Raw genomic sequence first — 26099 nt, forward strand, 5'->3', positions numbered from 1 at the left:
GCTGGTAAGGGTGTGTTAAGTCACTTTAAAGCATTTATGCAAGCTGACGATGAAGTTCTGAAAGCATTTACTGCATTTGGGTTGACAGACGAGATACCAGCATGTATCTTTGATCAAATGGAGCGATATCTGTGTTTACTATACAAGACCTCAGGCATCAGTGAGAACAACATCAGAGAGCTGAGGTGGGCTCTATTTGCACAGAAAGGGAGAGAGGGTAAACAGCTACCCCCAACACGAGGAACGTTAGTGCCACACACCTCCAGAGCTTACTATATGGCGCTTGTTTGGAAGTTGTCTAAAGCACCTTGTCTGGAAATACCTTCACCTGTGGACTACGGCTGGAAGTCAGAAGACGGTCGCCTCAGGCCAGTTTTCTGTGAGAATGCACCAGCTCCAGAGGCCTTGTTAGAGCTTAGGAAATGTCATTGCAAAACTGATTGCAACAGACAATCATGTGGATGCAGGAAAAACCGTTTGGTATGCACAGACCTGTGTGGATGTGAAGAGACATGTGAGAACGTTGTACTGGACAAACCTGTGGATGTAGATGAGACAGACTAAGATATCAGAACTACTTTTTGCATTTGAGATGGAAGGTTAATGTTGGACATGATGCAGTGCAATTATGGTTTAGTTCAGTCTGCAGAAAAGGTTGTGAAGTTTGATATAGCTAAGACAAAAAGAAGTTGTAAGATTTAATAGTGATGTGCAACCTCAATTTCAACTTTCAGTATTGTAAGAAAATTCAGTTTTTACGATGTCAAAGTGTGAATTATTGTCTTTTGTCTGCAACAATAAACGCCAGAAAGGTATTATTAAAGGTTAAATGCAGATTAAAAACCTCTAAGTTGAGTTATTTGTATTACTTGGTCATAAACATCTGGTTCACATATTGCAGTTTTAGCCCATTCAGCAAGCTAAATATTAGGTTCTTTCAATAGGTCAATACTGTATCCCAAATGTGTCTGAGAACTTAACAACAAGTTTAATTTTGTTCCATGGGACGTAGGTAAACCCTAAATAATGAGAAACTAGAGTTGGCGAAAAAAACGAAGTAGCATACAATTGCTGCCTGACTATATGACCCTGGCAGCTGCACCGCTAGTTTTTATTTAAGTTAATCAGTCAATCAGTCTTCTACAAATCTACTTATCATCTGTCCTTGCACCACCCAAGTACATAAACTCCCGCGTAAATCTGGATCTCTCTCTATTCACCATCAAAATCATTATGAGTCACCTTCCTTCTGTACAAGCACGACTTTTCATTTATCCAGACTCATTATCACTGGCACAGAATAAATTTGTGATACTCCACCATTCATCATTTACCTAAGATACTCCACCATTCATTACCAGCCTTATTTTTTTTTTCCATAGCTCGAGTCTTTACCTCTTTCATTAACCCATCCATACTGAACAGCCATTGGATCATCATACAGCTTGTTCCCCCTCTAATCTTGATCTTGAGCCAGTCACTTTGATGTCCACTTATCACTGCATAGTTTCACTACTGCATTCTTGGCTGCTAAAGAGGCTTTCTGGCATTTCCTCCGTTCTAGTTATTTTCTGCATATGACACAGTTGTAAGTAACTTTCAACAAAGCAGTTGTGTTTGGAATAAAATATACAGGTATGGCTCACGATAGAGACAGTCATCCCTCAGTCACCATTCTACCAAAAAGCCCATACTGGATAACAGCTTCTTACTTTGGCCTGCTTCAGTCATAGCTGATTTAAGAATCTCACTTATGGCCTTATGGCATTGAACGGGACTTGCACTTATCTTCATACTCAACAGAGTCACGAACGTGTCATCAGTGAATGCACATCATGAGAAGATGCCAACCATTGACGATGCTTCATCGCATAAGTCTGTTATAGGGGAAATCTCCAGTTCTCTGATCCAGTAATGAAAATTGGAAACAATCTGTCGTGGACATTATCCAGAAAACAAGGTGACCTCCAAGTGAAGATACCCCTGGTTGACAACTACATACTCACACGCAAAGTTATATACAGTAACATTTGTTAACCACAATACCAACCCATATAACTGTTTCCCAAAGTGCGAAGACCCATTTCTTTTCCATGCCACTGTATGCATCACAATTAGTCTTCGTTTAGGGCCCATTGTCAGTTGACTCGTTCTTTCGTTTGGAAGTTATTCAAAGTCAGTCACACTCCTTCTTATACATGATCGAAAGACTATATCATTGCACACATATCGGGACCCCATACACGATGATGTAATGAAGTGCCAGTTGATTCAAAATCGTGTTGGTAGATTTGCTTAAATGAGATGCCATATGTATATTGTAGTTTGCTTGTGAAATTTCCTAGTCTGTATCGTTATCTAATGCCCATTCAGATGAAAACAGAATAATGTCTTGGAACTGCATGAGCTATAATGATTACTTGAGACATCTTGCGATCCCTCCTCTACCATACTCTTTCTTTTCAGTGTATGCACATAGTTCATATGTGCTCCTACCAACCACTCTTTCGCTGTATTACTATCTTAATTTGGGTCCACACTGAATGACAAGCCTGATGGTTTAGTGAAACCCAAGAAAGTATACACTAGGTGGTAATTTTATAAAGAAAAGAACACATGGTTGTCTAGTGAGTTATAGCGCTCCAAGCAGACGATGTCAATGTGAGTTTAATTCTGAGTGGTTGAGGCATTTTGCGCTCATACTGCTACTCAGAGACGAGCAAGGTTCGTCAGCCACGCCTTAAATGTTGGGACTGAGTAGCTTACCACCAAGCCCTACATTCTCAGTGCACTAGAAGTGGTGAGAAAAAAATCAATTGCCCACGTAACTTAAATAAAACTTTATTGTCTCTTGTATCTTTCCATTCTCAACAAACCTCCAAGATATCAAAAATATAACCTTGAATTAGTAGTACTTGGGGGTACAACACTCGCACCCGCCAGTCGTTCTAAGTGCTTAACATTTTACTTTGTCCTGTGACCGTGATATTGAACCGATTGCTCTTTAAATCGAATATGTTCATTCTTGCCTGACCTTAACCTTTCCTGGTTTCTTTCAATTCATATCATACTGCTTGGGCTGACATTGCTCTGTGACCTTGATTTATGATAGGTAATGACAATGACCTTTAACTTATAAATCTCAAATTAGTCTCTTTATTCTTGTTGCTCTGGTTGAAAACAGATAAAAATCTTTGAGTTATCTAGTTCTCATAAGCGCGTCTGCACGCACGAACGCCAGCGCGCGCGCGCAAACACACACACACACACACACACACAATACCGACTCGACTTTCAACTTCGGGAGCTCATGTTCAATGAGTTTAAGGTTATATAGTCAATTTCATAGTGTACCCTGTTGATAGTTTGCCAATTTCAGTGGTACTTCTTAATGCACTAGTGGAAAGTAGAGATAAGTGGAGATAATGATGTTTGATAATGCTGTAATCTCTTCCCCACAAGAGTACCTGTTAACTGAATAACGTATCTGTTAGAGAATAGAAAGAAAAAGAATTAAGTAAAAATTAGATTTGTCATACTGAGGGGATGAAGACAGACTGTTCATAACCTGCCACAACGAGAGGTCTCCACCAATTTAAATATGTAGACTTGTTGCAGGAAAGACAAAGGAATCATACTGTAGAGACAGAGAGGAACCAAGCAATTATTGATTTGCTGATTAAACACTTACCTTAGTACTGCAGAGACAACAGGTGAATGTGGTGTGGTTGTTAAGAGCACTAGTTGACAGCCGGTGAGATACTGTTCCACTACCTGATCCACCATCTCCCCAACCTGCTCCACGCCCACCTCCTGCCCATCCATACTCCGTGCCTTCACCACCACAGCGTACACCACCAATATTAACCACCACCAGCACTTCATAATGCCTGGTGCATATGTTGCCCTGTGTATGAAAATGGTAAAACGAACAGACACACACACACACACACACACACACACACACACACACACACACACACACACACACACTTCCTCCTCATAGTTGCCAGTCAGCCTCTGAATACACTCCTTTGTCCATATTTCAAATTTATGTTTGAAAACTTTCGATAGAATTCCTGTGTCCGGCCTGCAAATCGAGTTAACAGATTTCTTGATGCCGCAAACCGAACTATTTATCTCTTAATGGTCCCAATCGGATTAGTGACGTCTTAATGCCACAATTCAATTTATGAGCCTCTAAATGCCACGAATGAGGGCTGCAGATGGGAAGATTTAATATCTTCATTTAATTTAACATCGGCATCCTGGGAACATCGTTGTTATTATTATTATTATACCAAAAAGAATGCCCGGGATGGTAATGTTGGCTAGCAGCACATAATCATACATGTGTTCTTACCTAATTGTATTTTTACAGGAATGAGTCAAGCTCGTACTGTCCCGTGTCTTAAACTATATTTATCGTACATATCCTTAAATTTGTGAATTGTTTTGGCACACACTATTTCATTCGGTAATGCATTCCAATGATCAATTGCTCTGTTTGGAAACTGAATTTCCTTACGTCTTTATCACCTCTCTTCTTATGCAGTTCTTTGCAGTGTCCTCTTGCTGATGCTTCCCCATATGTTAAGTAATCATTAATGTCTATTTTCTCCTTCCCTGATATGCATTTATATAGCATTACCATGTCACCTCTTTTCCTTCTCTCCTGTAGTGTTGGTAGATTCAGTTTATTTAGTCTTTCTTCGTAGCTTAGATCCCGTAAGCTTGGTATCCATCTTGTAGCGGCCCTTTGAACTTTTTCAATCTTGTCTATGTGTTTTTTGAGATGAGGACTCCAGACTACTGATGCATACTCCAGGGTTGGCCTAATGAATGATGTTATTATCCTTCTTAGCATGTCTTCATTTATGTATGTGAATGCTATTCTCATATTTGCAAGCAGTGTATACATGTTCCGTACCTTCTCACTGATGTGGTCAGCCGGAGATAGTCTGTTATTGATAATCACACCTAGGTCCTTCTCTTTTTCTGATGTGTGTAGGGTTTTATTTCCTAACGTATAATCCCAAACAGGTCTTTTTCCACTTTTACCAAATTTGATTACATGACACTTGTCCACATTGAATTCCATTTGCCATGTATTACTCCATTCATGAAGTTTATTTCATTCTTCTTGTAGCTCTTTATAAGAGTCTGTGTTAGTAATTCTCCTTTGTATTTTTGCATCATCTGCAAACATATTTAGATAGCTTTCATTTCCAGCGTTACTGTCTATATCATTTATATACACTAAAAACATGATTGGTGCCAGCACTGAACCCTGTGGTACTCCACTAGTCACTTCTTTCCATGATGAGTAGTTTCCCCTTAGTACTGTTCTCATTTCTCTTTTTATGAGAAAATCTTGCATCCAACAAAACAGTTTGCCTCGAATTCCTCCTTGATGGTACAGTTTCCATAAAAGTCTTTGGTGTGGTACTGTGTCAAATGCTTTCTTGAAATCTAAATAGGTACTGTCCACCCATCCTTCTCTTTCCTGTATTGTGTCTGTTACTCTGTCATAGTAGCTCAACAGATTAGTAACACATGATTTTCCTTTCCTGAAACCAAACTGTCTTTCTGTTATCATATGGTGTTCTTCTAGATGATTTACCCAAGCTTTTCTTATAAGCTTTTCTAATACTTTGCTTACAACACTGGTCAGTGATACTGGTCAGTAGTTGAGTGGATTTTGTCTATTCCCTTTCTTGAATAAGGGGACAATATTTGCTTTCTTCGAAATATCAGGTAGTTTACCTTGACTTAAGGATTTTTTGAAAATTAAAAATAATGGTTTACTTAACTCCTTTGCACATTCTCGTAATACCCAACATGAAATTTCATCAGGACCACTTGCTTTTCCTCTGTCTGATTTACTTAACTCCTCCTGTATTACTTTTTCTGATATTTGTATATCTGGTAGTATGTGTGGGCATGCATGTTCCACATAGTCCCCCTCAAAAATTTTTTCTTCTGTAAAAACTAATTGGAAATTTTTATTTAGTGCTTCACAAATATCTTTCTCTTGTGTATAGGTGATTCCCTCGTCCGTAATGGATTGTATTATTTCTTTTACTTTGGTTTTGCTTCTGATGTAGCTGTAAAACAGCTTTGGTTGATCACTACTTTTATTTATGATATCCTCCTCAAAATGTTTTTGGGCTTCCCTCCTTATTCTTGTATAATCGTTTCTTGCCTGTTTGTAATTATTATATGCCCTTTCACTATTGTGTCTTCTGTATCTATTCCACAACAAATCTCTTCTTTCTTTTGATTTTTTACATTCTGTATTGAACCATTTCTGTATTTTCTTATCTGCTTCTTTGTGCTGTGGGATGTACTTCTGGACTCCTATTTCATAAATTTCACAGATTTTTTTATATACAGCATTTAAATCTTGTCCTCTAAGCTCATTTTCCCAATCAACTTCTAAGAAATAATTCTCTAGGTCATGATAATTTCCCTTTTTATAGTTTAGGCTCTTTTTGTAACTTTCATTGCTGTTAACTACGTCATAAGCTATCCTGAAGTTGCAATTTAGTGTGTGTGTGTGTGTGTGTGTGTGTGTGTGTGTGTGTGTGTGAAAGCTAATTACTGAATTATGATAATGCCAGCCTTAACGAAGTAAAGACAGAACTTCCTGTATCTTTCCCAGAATCTGTTAGCTATAGGAGCACAGTGGGAGGGTCATCACATCGTTAAGGTACAGTGGTCCTCATGACCTCCGCCAAGGTTATGTTTTACCCCATGTTTGTTTATTTGTTTGTTTGTGCGTTAGCAGGATTACTCAAAAAGTTAAAAGCGGATTATGATGAAATTCTGTGGAAATGTGAGCCATGAAACAAGAAAGAGCTGATTAAAATTTGGAATGGATCCGAATCCACGATTACTCAAAAAGTTATGAATGGATTTTGATGAAATTTTAAGGAAGGGTGGGCCATTGGTCAAGGAAGAAATGATTAAATTTGGGGGTGGATCCGGATCCAGATGCGAAGTATCCTGCATATCTCCAAAAGTTCTCAATGAATTTAACCCGAGGCATCCCACTGACGTATGGGTACGTCGCAATATTTTGTCACAGCTAGACCCGTCGATGTACTGGTACATCATGCAATTGCAAGGTTCATAATTTGCACAATTTTCAATACTTGTGCGTGATTTTTGGTATGTATACATGGGACACCTTCCTCTATTCCTCAACAAGATGCCAGGCAGGGACAATGCCTTATCCCACATGACCTCCCTCCCCCCTGCACGCCATTGTCTCGGCAATTCACCTGTTACCAGTGACCTGGCCAATAAAGACATTCAGGGCCAGAGTGATTCCCCAATCGATGACAGTGTGGAGGACAAGTTTACATAGCATTAGAGGAAGAAACAGTCAGAAATAATGATCAGGTAATGTCATCAAAAAAGGTCAGGTATGTTGATGTGCTAGTGAGTGAAACAATGCTTATATTTTCTATATTACTATTTGAAAACCAATATACACTCATACTACATATAAATTCGTACCAAATAAATAAATAAATACCGTTTATGAGTGGTGTGGCATAGTTACCCTCCCATAGAACTCGTTTTCTTTGGAGCCAGCCTGATAGAAAACCCAGTAAGGTAAGGAGGTACTACTACCTGTATTGAGTATTTTAAACCTCAGGTGAGCAATTTCCCTATGAATTTTCAATGTTTCTCACCAAAAGCGGAGGTTTGAGCCTAAAAAATTGTTTTCCAAAATTGGTTGGGACTGGGGCGAATCAGTGGTGGAAAATCAGTCGGGATGTGACGTGTTAAATAACATTTTGTGGAAAAGTGGTCCATTGAATAAGAAAGAATGGATTAATTTGGGGGGTCGATCCGGATCTGGATCTGGATCCAATATCGACGGGTCCCTTTTCAAATCATTTTTAATGAGAATGGCTTTGGCTGAGGTTGCTCTCTCTGAACACTTTCTAGTTAAAACCTTAATTGCTAATACTGGCACTGGTGTTGACACAAGTACTGAGGATTAGGTATGGGTGCAATTTTGTTTTGCTTCTAGAACTTCATTTGCCTTTTGCATTGTCCCTCCTCCCGACTCTCAGTATTATACAAATAGTTCCTTTGTATGGACTGAAGAGAAATTAAAGATGTTGGCAACAGTAGATAGCTTCCTTCTTGCTGGAGACTTCAATATGAGATTCAGTAGTCTTGCTAGGGAGATCCCCACTCTTGTATAGCTGCCTAACAGGATGATTATGAGCAAGCGAGTGATTCACTCCCACTTAAGTCTGGAAATAAGCGGCTCTGCCCTACCCGACCCTCACTTTAACCCGCCGTGCACCAGTGCCATTTTAAAACGGTCTAACAAAAATCTGCATTCAGTGCCAGTGTCGTTTTAAAATGGTTTAATACTAAAATATTCACTGTGACCAATTTTTCAATATTCGTGGATAAAAATTGGCAGCCATGTATGTTAACTATTCCTCTATCATGCCTCAGGCAGTCAAGGCCATACACCCACTCACACCCTCCCAAACACTCACTCTACCTTACTCCCCCTCTGTGTGTCTCATCCAGTGCTGTACATAGTGAAGGCATGTTGTAAATATTTTCATATAAGTGAAAGGACTATACATAGAGAAATCAAGTTGTAAATATTTTCTTGTAAGTGTAACAACTGTACATAGTGATGTCAAGCTGTAAATATCTACTTGTAAGTCCCAGGACTGTTCATAGTGAAGTCAGGTTGTACCTACCTTCAAGTATGTGTAAGACAATGCATTCACAGTGAGAGAGACATGCAAATTGTGACAGATGCCGAAGTAATAAATAATCAGAAAAGTGTACTGATCATTGCTATACCTTCCCAACATAAATACCTAAGAGTACCTTACATAGAAGATGCCTTCCTCTCACTTACATGGCATGCGTGAGAGAACGGGAATACCTGTATACGAATAAGCAGGACTCAATAAAACCCATTTCTCAGCTTTGGAGAGTATTTTAACCCGCCGCGTCTAGGCAGATTTTTCACCAATGACCCCCCCACCCCCCAATCCTGGCAGATTTTTTAAAAGTTTTTTTTCTTGCTAAAACCTCTGCTTTTTATGAGAAACATCGAAATTTCAGAGAGAAAATGCTCAGCTGAATTTAGAAACACAGTAGAAGTAAGGGTAACTTTACCTTATTACCGTGTTCTCTCTGGCCAGGCTCGAAAGAAAACGTTTTCTATGGGAGGGGTAGCTATTTCAAACCATTCGTAAGTGGTTAGATATTTATTTGGTACGAATTTATATGTAGTACAAGAGTATATTGGTTTTCAGACAATAATGTAGGCGATACAAGCGTTGTTCACTCGCCAAAAACATCAACATAAGGCACCTTCTTTTATGATGTTATCACCTCATCACTCATGCTTGTTTCTTCCTCTGGCTTATTTCTTGCTTTGTCCTCCACCTCAGGAATCACTTTCGCATTGAATTTCGTCATTGGAGAGACCGTGGTGCGACATGTCTTTACTGGCCAGGTCACTGCTAACAGGCGTGTTGCCAAGAAAATGGCGTGCGGAGGGGGAGGGGGTGTCAGGTGGGGCCAGGCATTATCCCAGCCTGGCGTTGGGTAGAGGAAGGTCTCCCACATATGCTTAACAAAAATCACCCATGAAACTTGAAAAATGTGCAAATGACGAACCTTGCAATTGCAAAATGTATGGGTATGTCGTCAGGTGTCACAGTGACAAAACGTGGTGATGTATCCATCTGTCGTCGGGACGCCTCGGGTTAATGGTGAAATTCGTTGTTATCGCATCAAAATCTATCATTTTAGCCAATAAAAAAGGGGTCAAAAAATGGCTGGAATGGGGGTGACTAATAGAGCTAAAAATAGCTGGCATGCGGCAGGTTAACAGAAGCTAATATCTTTACTCCTAAGTTAAGTAGAGTAGCAGTTCTTTCTGCATGTGGTACATTCATTCAATAAATCTTGTTATCAACTAAAAACTCGCCCATAAAAGCGTAGGAACCCCTTGGAATCTCGAGTTTTCCAAGGGAGCGTTCGGCTCCAATCAGTGAACTCCTCAATTACTGTGTTTATCGACATCAGCTATATGAAGTAAATATCGGAGCTTCTGCCTTTAATGTTATATCAGAGGAAGATTGTGAAAACATGGCGCTCACTCGCTCGTCACTCGCTCACAACGGGCACTTCACTGGTATATACATACACTGGTATACCAGACCCTATTCAGTGCCCGAACGATAACATCTTATCTGCTATTTGGATACAAACAGGAATGATAGTTCTGGATAACCTAAAGGTACATGATCGTCATTTCATTGCAGACAAAAAGTATTGGAAGGGTGAAGAGTGGATGTTTGAAATTGAGGTTTCCAACTTGACCCCTAACATATTGAGTATAGTGAATGATTTGCATGTTGTCAAGCAGGTCATTGCCATGTGATGATGCCTTCCAGTCAGTAACCTTGTCAATTTGCAAAACAGTTTTGAAGAATTGAAAGCTCGAGCTGGAGGATTAGGTGATCACGCAGTTTTATATGAATATATGCCCAGGAACGAGACTGTTAAACCCATCGGTGTAAAATACATTAATATAGAGTTATTACAACAGAAGCCGGTGAAAATGAGACTCCCGATATGGATACAGATGCCGACGAGTGTCTGGCACGATTAACTTAGTCACTGCAGAAATGTCTGAGGAGTGCTGGGTATGGAAGGCACCGACGTGTAAATGAGGATGGTAGTCACAATAAGGAAGTGAGTCTGGGAAGATGAGAAAGTTAAGTAAAAAAATGGTCTTAGATATGGAGAGTTGTGGATTGGTGTGGTGAATTCAAGGCAGATAATAATCCTTGTGACAAACCATTGGATCATGATTTCAAAGTATTCATTGAAAGTGCATAGAATTCAACATCCCACTTGCAGCTTCCCATGAATGATATTGTAAGCAACGAAACCGTATCAAAAAAAGATCAATGAATATCTGGTAACGGAGTGAAGAAAGAAGCCATACATATGAGTTCACATAAGGCCTATGGGCCTGATGGACTTACTTCTGGAGTCTTTAGATTTTATCCTTTAATAAGTTTATGTGTCCGACTCTGGGCATAGACTTTGCATCCTGTTCCCAAGGCCCAGTAGTCCTCCTACATACCATACATCTCTGCTTGTCACCACTTCAGCTCTAACACCCACCGTCCATATTGGGTACATGCCAGGGCTGTCTCATACTGGACCCTGGTTATGTCTCACAACGACACTTTTTAACCTAATTTTTAGTCAAGGCCTGTATCACATCGCCTGGACTCGTCCAAAGTTTCTTACAATATATAAGAAAAATTACAGAGGCATACGTGCAATTAATAGTTGTGCAAAATTGTATGATGTGATATTATGTTCACGGCAGAAAAGATGGTTCATACCGTATTGGTAGCAAGCTGGCATACAGGAATAACAATGTTGTATAGAACGCATTGTTACTGTACGTATTTTGTGTGATATTGCATGAAGGAAAAGATATAAACTCTATGTTACTTTTGTTGATTTTTCTCAGGCATATGACTTGGTTCCTTGCTATATGTTGTTTCGTGTGCTGAGACGACTGGGGTGTAGTGCTGAGATGCAGGTGGCCCTGATTGCCATGTATGCCGTCACAGAAAACGATGTCGGCTCGGTGGTGGTCACGGTAATGGTGCGGGTCTGCCAGGGCTCACCCACCTCATGTCAATTCTCATCATATTTAATGATATCACAAAGATGGTAAAAGAAGGAGTGAGGAAAGATGGGCTCTTGTCTTGGCTTCATGCTTTAGTCCTCAAGGACAACACAATTTTGGTAGCTACAAGACCCAACATGATTAAGAAAATTAAGGTTTTGCGGAACTACTGCACTGACTTCGGAATGAAATTGAATTAAGCGAAAACGAAATTTTTTGTACTTAATGGCGATAAAGATGATGAGGACCCGCTGCATGTGACTTAGTAGTGGAGCGGTCTGACAAGTACGTGCGTGTATACTTGCGTTCACCTTTCTTGGCAGACGTCTCCACAACATCCACCGTCAAAACACACACAATATCAAAGATCCCACGTGTTTGAAATCGTATCATTTATAAGGAAAAGTAATGACATTCCATTTATGGTAAAGAGACGAATGTTTGGTGAAGCATTAATGTGCACTTTACTGTATGACTGTGAATCTTGGTTGGCTGCTGATCTAAAATCTATGGTAAAGCAATACAAATGGTGTCTTAAGGAGCTACTTTGAGTCAGGCAGTTTACGTGTAATGAGATCTGTTACACAGAGGCAGGGTACCTTTTACTTCCCCAGTTTCTGAAAAATTAAGAACACAGGTTTTACTGTAAGATGTGGCTAGAAAGATTAACCATGAATGATGATCCTCTTGCTTTTGCGATAAAAACAGCGATTGACGGTAACATAACATCCACACTCATTAGCCAGTATGTAATTAGTGACGTGAGAGACACACACGCCGACATACAAGATACAGTGTCAAAAATTCTGAACAGCGACTCGTCCAGACGCAGAACTTATGCAGAGATCAATCCTAATTTCAGCGTTCATGCTCTTTATAACACCAGACATACAATAAACTAATCTCACAGTCTGGCTTTGACTCGTTTCCGGGTAAGTGGTCACAGCCTGGCGTGTGAGACGTGTTGCTGGAATAGGCACGGTCGAGGTCGCCTGCCTCTGCATGAACGTCTGTACCAGTGTGACCTGGTGCAAGCATAGGTGCATGTTGTGGAACACTAACCCAACACACAACACAGATTACTGTATGAATCTAAGAAGATTCAAGAGATATATATTCTCAGAAAACCTAGCCCCAGATGTTATGTATAACGAATATAACGATTTTTTAAAAATTTACAGTTGAGCTACTGCTGGAAAGAGTAAATGTTTATATACAGTAAATATATTTAACAGCATATAGCTGCCTTACACCTGAGTGAATATGATAGCAGACTTTTCTTTTATTAACAAAAAACATCCAGTTATTTGCTTTACCAATGTTCATGCGTGCATGTGCACAATGTTACTACATCGTACTATACGCTATGTATTTTGTAAAAAACAATACTGTGGTCCATAAAATATCTATGTATTAATCTATCTATCTAACCATCCATCTGTGTGTGTGTGTGTGTGTGTGTGTGTGTGTGTGTGTGTGTGTGTGTGTGTGTGTGTGTGTGTGTCACTGTTTGTACACGTACCTTTTGCATACGTGTTTTTTTTTCCCTATGTCTTTTGGGTGTATGTCTTCATACTACCACCACAGGCTGAGAAAGGTCAAGCCCCTAGCTTGATGACGACGAAGCGAGATGTCTGGATCCACTGTCTGACTCCCCTTTGCTTCATTTCTGTAGTATTTGCGGCCTTTCCTCTAACTTTCTCTCTGTTGAGCACCATCTCTCCTCCACTGAACCTCACCATGTCTTCTTAACTGAGACTCATCTTATGAGGCAACTGACAGCAAACCATTTTCTGTATTCTCCTACTTTCTCTATACTCATTTCAAATTCAAATGTGGCTGTTGTGCATATGTATGCAACAACATATCTTGCTCTCATGTTCCTGAAACTGAATCTTCTGAATTATCTATTCTATGTCTTGGGCTGTCCTGTTATTCACTGACTAAATATATCTATGGTGTTTACTTATCCCCTAATTCTTCAAGTATCTTGCCTCTAAGGTGAAATAAATCCTATCATCTTCTCTCCTCTCCGAAATCTCCATTCTAGGAAATTTTGTTGTTCCCCACCACCTTTTCCTCTTCTCTCTTTTGACTGATCCACCTGGGGAAAAAGACTACATCGTTTCTCTCCTTGATGACCTAGAACAGCTCTTACAGCACCCTACGCATATCCCTGACCACCTTGGAGAAAGTTCCAACGTACTCGACCTCTTCCTTACAACTAATCCTTCTGCTTACACTGTTAATCTTCTCTCTACATTGGGCTCCTTTGGTCACAACCTTATCACCTTAACCTTTCCCATCGTTTCAGTAAGGCCCGTGGGCCCTCCCAACAAGCGGCGGCGGGTAGGGCACATTGGAGATGCTGATTGGGAGACCCTCAGGCAGTATTTCTTTTATTTTCCTTGGCATGATTATTGCTTCCACGGTCGAGAGCGATCTGAGTGTGCTTTGCGCATTATGGGGGTTATTCTCTTGGGTATGGAAGCAAACATTCCTTTCTCATATCGTATTACAAATGCAAAAAAGAACTTGGTTTAATCACGCTTCTTCTAATGCTGTCCACAACAAGGATAAGGTCTACAAAAGTTACCAGAGCCATCACACCCCAGAATCTCATCTCTTTTATGTTTCTGCCCGGAATCATGCTAAGGCCCCAGTCACACTGCAGGTATGACTTATCGCAAATCACCCACGTCCTGCAAGTCATGGGTGGTTTTGGTGAGGTTTACAACTGGTCTTCATATGTCTCGGTCTAGCCACAGGCCACTATGGCGACGCAAACGTTGTCACTAGGTTTCTCGTACTGCACAAAAAACCTCCCTGCGACCACCGATGTCGTGGCACGAAAACCGCCTGGTGGGTGGTTGGACTGTATCTGGCCGGCTTACAGACTGCGACTGGTCAGCGACACCTGATTTTTAAGCGGTGGTTGGCATCTGGATGGAGGCTGGTTGCTGCCCGCTCTGTGCGGTGGCCGTCTGCACTCCGTCAAGGTGACGACTGAACTGCGGTGGCCGTCCGCACTCCATCAAGGTGACGACTGGACTGTAGTGGCCGCCGTCCACAAGCCTCCTGTCCGGAGTGATGATTGAAGTCTGGCCACCGTCCAGCCGGCAATTGGTCGAGCAACAGGTGGTGGGCTGGACTGAGCTGCCGGCCAATCCGCGGCTGATGTTGGTCTAGTGGTCGCGGTCTAAACTGCGACAGGACGTTGACCGGCCTGCCACTCATCGGTGTCTTGACGTGTGAGTACCTGGCCTTGGTCGCCGTTTGGCCTCCCACTGGACGGATGCTGGACGGGCACTGGACAACCACCGGTAGCCGATCGGTGGCACAACTTCTCGGAGACCTCTGTGGTCGGGGACTGGTTTTGGGATTTTCAGGTTTGCGACAAGCCGTACCTGCAGTGTAACTGGGGCTTATGTCTGTTCTCTCTGCTAAAATTATTTTGTTCATACTAAACGCTCTGAGCTCTCCAACTCAAATTCTCCCCGCTCCTTCTGGAGCCATCCCAAAAATCTTTCTGACAACTTTACCTCATCACCCTTTCCTCCTCTTTTCAGCTCTGATGGCTCTGTAGCTATTTCTTCTATTGATATAGCAGAACTCTTCACACAGAGTTTCTCCTCCCATTCCACCTTAGATGATTCTGATGCTGTTTCTCCATCACTTCCCCCCTCTGACTTCATCACAGCTGAATTAAAATTTTTTGAATTGATGTATTTTCTGCCATCATTGGCCTCAGTACTAGCAAGGCATATGGGCCTAATAGGGTCCCTCCTGTCATCCTCAAGAACTGTGTTTCTGTGCTTATATCCTGCCTGGCTGAACTCTTTTGTCTTTGTCAACTTGTACCTTTCCTCCTAGCTGGAAGTTTGCTCTAATTCACCCTGTCCCAAAGAAGGGTGACCATTCCCATCCATCTACTTATCGCCCAATGGCTTTAACATCCTGTGTTTCAAGTTTTTGAGTTTATCATTAACGAAATATTTTTAAAGCATCTTTTCTATCACAACCTTCTTTTTGATCATCAACTCGACAAAATCTTCCACAGGAGTATCCTCTAATTTTTAACAATATCCAGCTAAATCCTGCATCATCTTTAAACATTGTTGGAGTTTCATTCCCTAAGGATTTATCTTGGAAAGATCATATTGACCCTCTTGTAAAATCTGCTTCCAAGAGATTAGATGTACTAAGCCAACTCCGTGACTTCTTTACCCCAGCACTGTTGTTGACTTTATATACGGGTTTTATTCTTCCCTGTATAGGGAACATTTCTCATGTAGGGGAAGGCTCCCCACATACAGCTCTTCTCAAGAAGGTGGGGTCAAAGGCTTTTCGTTTCATTAACTCTCCTCCTCTTACTGGCTCCCTTCAGCCTCTGTCTCTTTGCTGCACTGTTGCATGTTTGTGTCTCTCTATAACTGCTTCAATGGTCACTGCTCCTCTGAAATGTCTGCTTGCATTCATCGATCACTGTGTTGGGCACGTACCACCTGTCTAGCAACAAACTCTAGTCTGTCCATGTCTTTTTTGCTAGAGTTAATAGTTATTCCCAGTCAATCATGTATTCAACAAGTAAATTCTGGAGCCGTCTCTCTCTGTCTGTGTCTCCAGCTCTCTATGATCTCCATTATTTCAAACACAGTGTGTCTATGCATCTCAAAATGAGCAGCTCTTGAATTTGGCTCTCTTTCATTTTGTTTTTGTTTTTTTCTCAGAGGGGACAGTTTGCTCGCTCCTGGCATTTGGTTCCTTCTTCAGTTATTTAAAAAAAATCATATGCTGGTAAGGATTGTGCATCATCACTATCACACAGAATCCATTCATTCCACTGCTATAATCTCCTGCAGCTGGGAAAGGACACCCAAGTACATACTCCTGACAAGCAGGGGTTTACGAAAGTTAACCTAAGCATTTTCCTTTCCGGTCCACCTTTGCAGATAACTGTGTCTGTCAAGGAATCGCACATTGCAGTTGAAAAAAACAAAAGAATTCCTGTGACCTTTGCTTGATACTAAGACACACGACAGTGCCGTAGTACTGAGTTTATTGCCCATGAACTGAAAATATATAAAACTGACATTAGTGCCTTGTCCAAGACTCACCTCTCTGGAGGGGGCAACCTATTAGAAGCTGGAGAAGGGTATACTTGTGTCTAGAGGGGATACACAAACAATGTAAAATGAAACCATGGTATTGGCTTTGCAGTCCAAAGAAACATACAAAATATCCAAGAATCAGCTATGGGTATATCTGAGACTGATGTCTTAGCATATACCACTCTGCAAATGTTAATATGCAACACTCAACAGTGCCTATGCCCAAGGCTTGACTCTAGGGACACGGTCAAAGACTCCTCTTATGCCTCTCTGGATACTATCATTTAATTGATACATCATAATGACAAACACATCCTGCTTGGAGAGTTTAATGCCTTTTCCTTGGGGGAAGCAGACAAGGTATATAGATAGGAGATAGGAAAAGATAATCACCTCTGGCAAAGCTTTATAGGCTGCATGATGTTGGTGACCTGAATAACAATGGCCTTAGAGTGATTTCCTTATGCTCAGAAAACAGTCTGGTCATCACCAACATCATTTTTCAACTTAAGATTAAACACAATACACGATATAGGCATTGGCACCTAAGTGACTCTCACTGTAAGGCAGCGAGATCGAAGAGTAGCTCTTATAACCCAAGCTATGAGAGGAACTGAGAGCTCAGCAGATCATATCCTTATAATCACCATATGCAACTAGCCATAATTATGCCCACAACTGTGCCGTAGACCATCCTCCAAGAAACTAAACTGTAGTATTTTAAAGGATGCAGCATTATGTAACACCTTCTACAGCACTATTACAGACAAGCTCTCTCAATGCCCTCCATTTGACCCAAACAAAAATTCAACAAACAAAAGCACAGAGTAGGTGAACATTAACACACTGCCTTAAAGACCTGGTTTGATGAAAATGCTGAGGGCATACATGAGTTTCTTTCAATAAAGAATAGAGCATGTATCAACTGAGTGGCTCATCCTAGCTGCATAACCCTAAAAACTGAATTCCAGTATCTCAGAAGCGAAATCCAGAGAAATCTGTGTGACATGGATAACAATTGGTGGACTGAGCATGCAAGAGGTGCAAAGACTGGATGTTAATAATAACCAACATGGGTTCTACAAGTTCAGTCCTTCAAGTAGGCTAGCATCTGGAGCCAGTGGCTGTCTAAAAATTTCTTGGTGAATTCAAGTGACTTTGTCCTCTTGTCACGTTTGAAGAAATTGGAAAGCTTCTTCGTAAATGACTCTACTCATAATAACACATAAACAATCCCCCATGACAACCAGCAAACTTTGTTGTGAAAGAGTAGCACTTCGTCTTACGGTGTGTACAACATCATTAAGAACTAACCTTAACTCTGATGAGAGAATTTTAGATGCCTGAGCATATCTATGAGGCATACACTGAATATGCCTTGTTTCAGGATTCATCTTATTCACTCTTCCTCGAAACCGTGATCGATGGCCAAGCATTGCTGTTGCTCCATCAGTTATGCACGCACATACATTATTCCAAGAAAATCCTTCACCCTAAAAAAGAAAAAAAGAAAAAATTAAACTTCATGGAAAATGTATTCATCTCCAAAGCATGATAGAATAAGAAAATCTTATAATTTCCACCACTAATGTATCATACAAACACCAGGAATTGGGCACAAACAGTTGAGTCTTCAAGTTACCCTTTTCATTTCAACAATCACTTGTTTCGTATCTTCAGAAATATCTAACATTCGTCAATAAGCAGTATCATTTGAGAGGGTGCTCTTGTGATCTGCTCAACATCACATCCAATAACATGGCAGACGATATCTTAACCACAAGGGATGATAAACTTTTTCTGCTATGTTGTGAGTTTTATTTTTACCTTCCACCTGACAAAGTCAGACGAGGGTGTTGTTATCACTGGGATCAATAGGTGTCCTTCCGTAGATTTGGGTGGCAGGATAGCTGGCCGGGCATAGAGATTTCGTTTTAGGGCCAGAACTCAGAAAGTATTCACTGGAAAGTCATGAAATTTCACATAGTTATGTGTCTTATAGTAAACTGGTGCCTTTTGATGGCAGAATGCTGCGTCTTCAGTAGTTTTCTTTATTAAATAGTGAAAATGTAAATAAAAAAAATGCTTTTTTGTTTCCAGGCTCGGACTCTGATATTAATACAGTTACAGATTTCAAATTCTTCAGGAATATGTGTTATTATTCCTCCTGGTGCCTGTTTGTAGTTAAAATGCCATGAGGTTGTATAATGTTATTAAATTGAGAAAATACACAAAACTGATTATTTAATGCATTTTCTATTAAAACCGCTATTATTGCACCTATGAGGCAGAAATTGTACATGATGGATGAATATATGAATATCTAATAGAGTATGAACTTTCATGACTGTACCTATTATGTAATTATATAAAAAAATGGCTGCCTAAATGAAAAGAAACCACGAGTCATATCTTCATCAGATCTGCTCATGACTTCATTATTATCATGGACAAACTACTGAAATTTTTAAGATTTAATGTTTCCGCATCACAAGAGGGGGTGGGTGAGGGCCACTATGCACTTGTTAGGTGTGCATGGAGGTGGGGGGTATGTGCTTGCTCTGAAGGAGGGATGCAGCAGTGCAGCATTGCCTATTTCTTTTGTGCTGTTCTCAGTGGTACCATGTACTGTAGTACGATGCACGTAACTCACGTTAATTTTGTTGAATGAACTGTCTTAAATGAGCAAATAATGCTCACATCAGTCCCTCTTATTTTAGTCCGAAGAAGTCAGCATTCTTACTTTTCAGATTCTGATGACAACTATTCATTTTATGGTTGAGAAAGCTAGGTTTCATGCACTCCAGCTATACAACTTTATGGCTTATAACAAACTGAAAATTCACACTCATTTTGACGACAGTGTAAATAGATGCTAGAGTGTAGCTTTCATCATACTGACATTTCTTCACTGAATATTCCATAACGGTGTCTGAAATTGTAACAAATAATACATACATAACCAAAACCGTACATAAAGTCATGGACATTGACATAAAGTTATATTATCGCCACCACAATAGAATTACACAATATAATCACCACTAGACACAGATATTTTCAGCACTGTCGCAAGATCACACAGAAGAATAACCTTCAGGCAGTCATAATGTTAAAAAACCAAACCATGAAAACTTTCATCAGAAAGCCATATTATCAACACCGTTGCAAGACCACACAACACAAACATCTACAGGCATTCATCACACAATAGAAACAGTTTCAGGCAATCATAACAACAAATGATCAAACAATGAAAATACCATCTAGTAGTCATATTATATCCACTGTCGTAAGATGACACAAAGATAACTTCAGACAGTCATATTGCCACCAATGTCTAAAGAACAAACAATAACCAGTAAGTAACAAGAGAGTACATACCTCTGCCTGTGTCAACAAAATCTATTATTTAATGATGGCTAGCCACACATACTACTAATGTCATTAACACTAGTTTTCAGAAGCTATAACTTCATTAATTTTTCATAAATATTACTCAACTTTAAAAACACAGGCAACACTACGCTGATGCAACTCCACCTGACCAAGCACATACCTCCACCTCCCTGCACACCTAACCAAGCACATAATGACCCTCCTCCCCTTCTATAACACAGAGAGAGCAGGTAGCATTGAAAGCTCTGAGAAATATATTTTTTATTTTCGCATTTTATATATATAAAAAAACTACGTAAGACACAGCACTCTACCTACCAAAAGGCAGCAGTTCACTGTAGGACACATAACTATATGAAATTTCATGACTCTATAGTTAATACTTTCAAAGATTTGCTCCTGAAACGAAATCTCTTGGCATCATTTTTTTATTGATCCTTGTGATAAACATAGGCAATGCTATGCTGTGGGAACCCTTCGTCTGACCAAGAACATACCACTTCACCTTCATGCATACCTAACCAAGCACATAACGGCCCTCACCCCCACCCCCCGTATAATACTGAGACAATAGGTCACATTGAAATATCTGAGACAAACTTTAAATTTTTTCATTATTTAAAAATATAACTACTTAAGACACAGCATTCTACTTATCAAAAGCCACCAGTTCACTATAAGATGCATTACAATGTGAAATTTCATGACTCTGTTGTGAATAGTTTCTAAGTTGTTGCTTCATATTCCTTGCACAGGTTGCACTGAAATCTGCTTCCCCTGCCCTCCCCATAAAAAAAAAAAAAAAAAAAAAACCTACGCAAAACACAGCATTCTACCTATCAAAAGGCACCAGTTAACTCTAAGACATAACTATTTGAAATTTCATGACTTGTTAATACTTTCCGAGATTTGCTCCGGAAATGAAATCTCTATGCCATTTGTTGTTAGTCTCAGTGATAACAATACCCTCCTCTTACTTTGTCAGGTGGAGGATAAAAAAGTCACAAGCATACATATCATCGAATTAGCATAAACACCAAGACGCTGTTCCAAATGTTATGAACTTACCTCATTCAGGTAAACACAAATATCTGTAGACAGTGAGGCAACAAGTACGTGCATACGTGCATCAGTTACGGCTGGCTGACTGAAATGAGACAGTACCCCCCATCCTCAGTTAGGGCTGCTGTGTGAATGTGGACCAACCTGATACGGGTCTAGAACCACTGTACTGACACACACACACACACACACACACACACACACACACACACACACACACATTCTCTCTCTCTCTCAGTAGATTTTAATACATTTTTGATTGCCATCTAACATCCCCTGGAAACCATGTTGTGAATCCCAGGTTGAGATCCCCTGCTATATATTATGTTACAGAAGCGTCAGTATGTTTTCAAAGACGTCATTGTATTGAAGGATTATAGTTTCTCGACTACTCTGGCTCTCCTCACCATTCACTAATGATCCTAATGGCGAACAAGTCTACATCATTTTCATCTTTCTCTTAGTCGGCACAACTCTAGGACTCTACTGTAATTCTAGCTGACGCCAACCGATTTTCATCCAGATGCGAGTAAGTCATAAGAACCTAAGTGTTAATGCCTGAACTATTCAGCCTCTCTTGCTCGGGATAACTCTTCTATTCGATTACCGGTAATGACAGACGACTGATATTCAACTGGGAGCTGAATAAATACCTGAGGGTTTTTACCAGTATGATCACTTTATAATTGTATTCTCGAGATCTCCAGATGATGTTCTTCAATTCAAAATACAAGTTTCTAAACCTAATGGATCAGATATAATAAACTTCATTTCTTCCCTCAGTACGAAATTAGAAGGAGGAGTTAGGTAGTAACGTCAAGTAGACTGTAACACCAGTCGAACAGGGTGATACTCCCAAGATGGGTGGAAAGCTAATGACCGGGCTAGCTGAAGCTCCCGTTTCGTAAGCCCTTGGAACTAGCTTTTGACCATCCCCCTTTGCTGAACTTTTTCAATGTTTCAGTAACACAGAGACCAGGCCAGCTTATTTTATAGTACTTCCACTAACTGTCAACACCAAACTACATGCACATTACACACCAGCCTTCCTATTCAAAATTAAAAGTAATGGCATCTCAACATCCAGCCTCGGGGATCCCATGGAGGGGGACATAAAAGACCCCACCATTCGCCCCTCTCCCAGTGATGGCCAAGAGTGATGCTTGGAACCACTGTCTGACTCACTTCTACATTTCTGCAACATTCGTGGCCTCTCTAATTTTTTCTCTGTTGAAAACTACCTTTCCTCCTCTAGACCACACCTCTTCTTCACCATGACTCAGCTATCTGAGGCAATTGATAGCAAACGCAACTGTGTATCCTCCTACTTTCTCGAAACTCACTTCAAAGCCAAAGGTGGCTTTTGTGTAAATGTGTGCAACAACACATCTTGCTCTTGTGATGCTGACTTACTGTGAAAAATTCTTTGACTATCTCACATCTGAGATGGAAGACATGCTATCAATTTCTCCTCTGAAATCTCCATTCTGGATGATTTTAATGTTTACTACCACTTTTGGCTCTCCCCTCATTTCACTGATACACGTGGTGAACAAGCCTGCATCTTTTGTATCCTTAATTACCTAGAGCAACTTACGCTGCATGTATTCCTGACTGCCTTGTCCTTTTCCTGACAATTAATCTTTCTGCTTACACTGTTAATCATTTCCCTCTGTTGGGCTTCTCCAATCACAACCTTATCACTTTAACCTGTCCTATTGCTCCAGTAGGGCCTGTGGACCCTTCCAAGAAGCGGTAGCTATGGCAATTTGGAGCTGCTGATTGGGAGACCCTCAGACAGTACTTCTTTGATATTCCATGGAATGATTATTGCTTCCAAGGTTGACAGCCATTTGAGTGTTCCTTGCACATTACAGAGGTAATTCTCTTAGGCATGCAGGCACAAATTGCTTTCTTCTGCATTATGACTAGTGCAAAAAGACCTTGGTTTTATTACGGTCATTTTAATGCTGTCCACAAGAAGGCCTACGAAAGATACCAGAGGCAACCCACCCCTGAATCCCATCTATCATATTTTTTTGCCCATAATCGTGCTGAGTCTGTCCTTCACTTTCAGTCAATCAATCACTCACTTCCTGTGGCACCTCACGGGATGCATAGGGCCTCGATGAACTCGCTCCACCAATATTAACCCGAGGCATCCCATCGACGTATGGGTACGTTGCAACATTTTGTCACAGCTAGTCCTGTAGTACGTTGCTCAATTGCAAGGTTCATAATTTGTACAATTTTCAATTTTATTGCATGGTTTTTCGTACGTATACACGGGACACCTTCCTCTATTCCTCTACAAGATGCCAGGCAGGGACAATGCCTTACACCGCATAACCTCCCCCCCCCCCGCACGCCATTGTCTCGGCAATTCACCTGTTCCCAGTGACCTCGCCAATAAAGACATTCAGGGCCAGAGTGATTCCCCAATCGATGACAATGTGATGGACAAAGTTTACATAGCATTAGAGGAAGAAACAGTCAGAAATGATGACCAGGTAATGTCGCCAAAAAAGGTCGGGTATGTTGATGAGTTAGTGAAACAATGCTTATAATGCATATATAACTGTTTGAAAACCAATATGCTCTCATGCTACATATAAATTCGTACCAAATAAATAAATAAATACCGTTTATGAGTAATGTGGAATAGTTACCTTCCAACAGAACTCGTTTTCTTTGGAGCCAGTCTGATAGAAAACCCAGTAAGGCAAGGAGGTACTGCTACCTGTATCGAGTATTTTAAACCTAAGGAGAGCGATTTCTCTATGAATTTTCAATGTTTCTCACCAGAAGTGGAGGTTTTAGCCACAAAAAAAAAAAAAATCCAAAATAGCTCGATATTGGGGGGTGACGGAGATGCGAAATAGCTCAGGATGTGACGGGTTAAATTTGTCTCTTGCCATCTCCTTCAGGTCCCACCTACACTCCTCAACCGCTTCTCTCCTCATTGTCCTCAGCCAAGTTTCCTTAGGCCTACCTCTGCCTCTTCCTCCTCTAGCAGTCCAGTCTGGCACATCCTGTATTAAAATGCCCTCTTTTGTATACATGTGTCCCAGCCATTTCCACCGAGACAGTCTCACATTCATCAACTGGTTCCACTCTCGTAATATCCCTTACCCTTTCATTTGTAACTCTGTCTTGCCACTTTACCCCAAGAATCCTTCTCAGTATTTTATTTGCAAATCTTAATACTTTCTGAACTTGTGCAATTGTACTGTACCATGATTCATGCCCATAAATTAAAATTGGTCTTACCATGGACTTATAAATTTTTACTTTAGTATGTACCGAAATCATATTATTATTCCAAACAGATTTCAACATTCCAACAGCTCGCCAAGCCTGTCTAATCCTCTCCTCAATTTCATTGTTTAATGATCCATTAGATGATTCAATCGTTTCAAGATATTTGATGTTTTCTAGATTCTTCACCACATTATTCCCAGTTACACAATCGATTTGGGTCTCCACGTTCATATTAATAATTTCAGAGTTTCCGCAGTTTATTACCAATCCCACTTTTTCTCCTTCCTCCACCAGATAATCAAGCTCCCTCTGCATCTCGTAAATACTTTCGCAAATCAGTACAATATCATCAGCATACTCGAAATCCATTAGCCTCTTATATTCTTTCCAGTTAATTCCTGCACCTGTTCTCCTTACAACCTAGCTCATAACATAATCCATAAGCAAAACAAATAGCAAAGGCGAAAGAACTACTCCTTGAATCACTCCTGACCTAACTTCAAATGGATCACTCAAAGAACCACCCACCATTACCATACAAAAAGTACCTTCATGCAGGCTTCTAATAATATTTACAAACTTTTCTGGTATACCATAGAATCTCATAATTTTCAACATAGCTCCACTGAAACACTATCAAACGCCTTTTCAAAATTCACAAAACATATACTAAGTGGCATTATCATCTCATTAGCTTGTTGCATGAGATGCCTTACAATAATAATCTGATCATTACAACCTCGGCCCTTTCTAAATACCGCTTGTTCTTCTCTTAAAAATTTATCAATTAATCGCTTTATTTTGTGTAACAAGATTTTGGAAAGACTTTTGCACCCCCTCCAAATTCCACACACACTTAAATCTCCCTTTTTCAGTATTCTTATAATCACTCCATTTTTCAACTCTTCTGGAATTCCACCATTATCCCAAGCCATATAAAAAAGTTTTAAAAGCGCATTCATGAGCTCATCATTTTCCACCTTGAGCATTTCAGGAAATATTCCAACATATCCTGTGGTCTTAAAATTCTTTACTTACCTTATAGATTTTGCTACCTCTTCCAAGGTTATATTCCCTGTTTCTATCTGCAAATCACTCTCGGCTGGCAAAATTTCCTCTTCAGGTGGGATTTGTCTATTTAAAACAGATTAAAAATGCTCTTTCCACCTTCCTTTTATATCCAGATCTTTAGTCATCAAGTTATCATTTCTGTCCCGTACAGGTATTTCCTTCCTTCTCTTTTCAGTTCCAGTTAACTCCTTTATGGCCTGATTCGCTGCTCTTGTGCTCTGACCGTCATTTTTTCTTAATTTCTGTCTCAGTTGCCTTCTCATCATACAGTATAGCCTCCTCTTATCACGTCTAACGAATCTTGTTACTTCAGAATGTAAACTCCAGTACTTGGCTCTAAGTACTTCAACTACCTGGCCATCAACATGTTGTTCTTAAGTTCTTAACTTCCGCTGTTTCCCTTTCTGAATTGCATTCCATGTTTCATCTGACATCCACTTTTTCCTTCTTACTTTTTGCTTTATCTTGATAGTAAC

This window comes from Coenobita brevimanus, chromosome 40, assembly GCF_032717465.1.
Source record: "Coenobita brevimanus isolate Jiangsu-jjx chromosome 40, ASM3271746v2, whole genome shotgun sequence".
Taxonomy (NCBI): domain Eukaryota; kingdom Metazoa; phylum Arthropoda; class Malacostraca; order Decapoda; family Coenobitidae; genus Coenobita; species Coenobita brevimanus.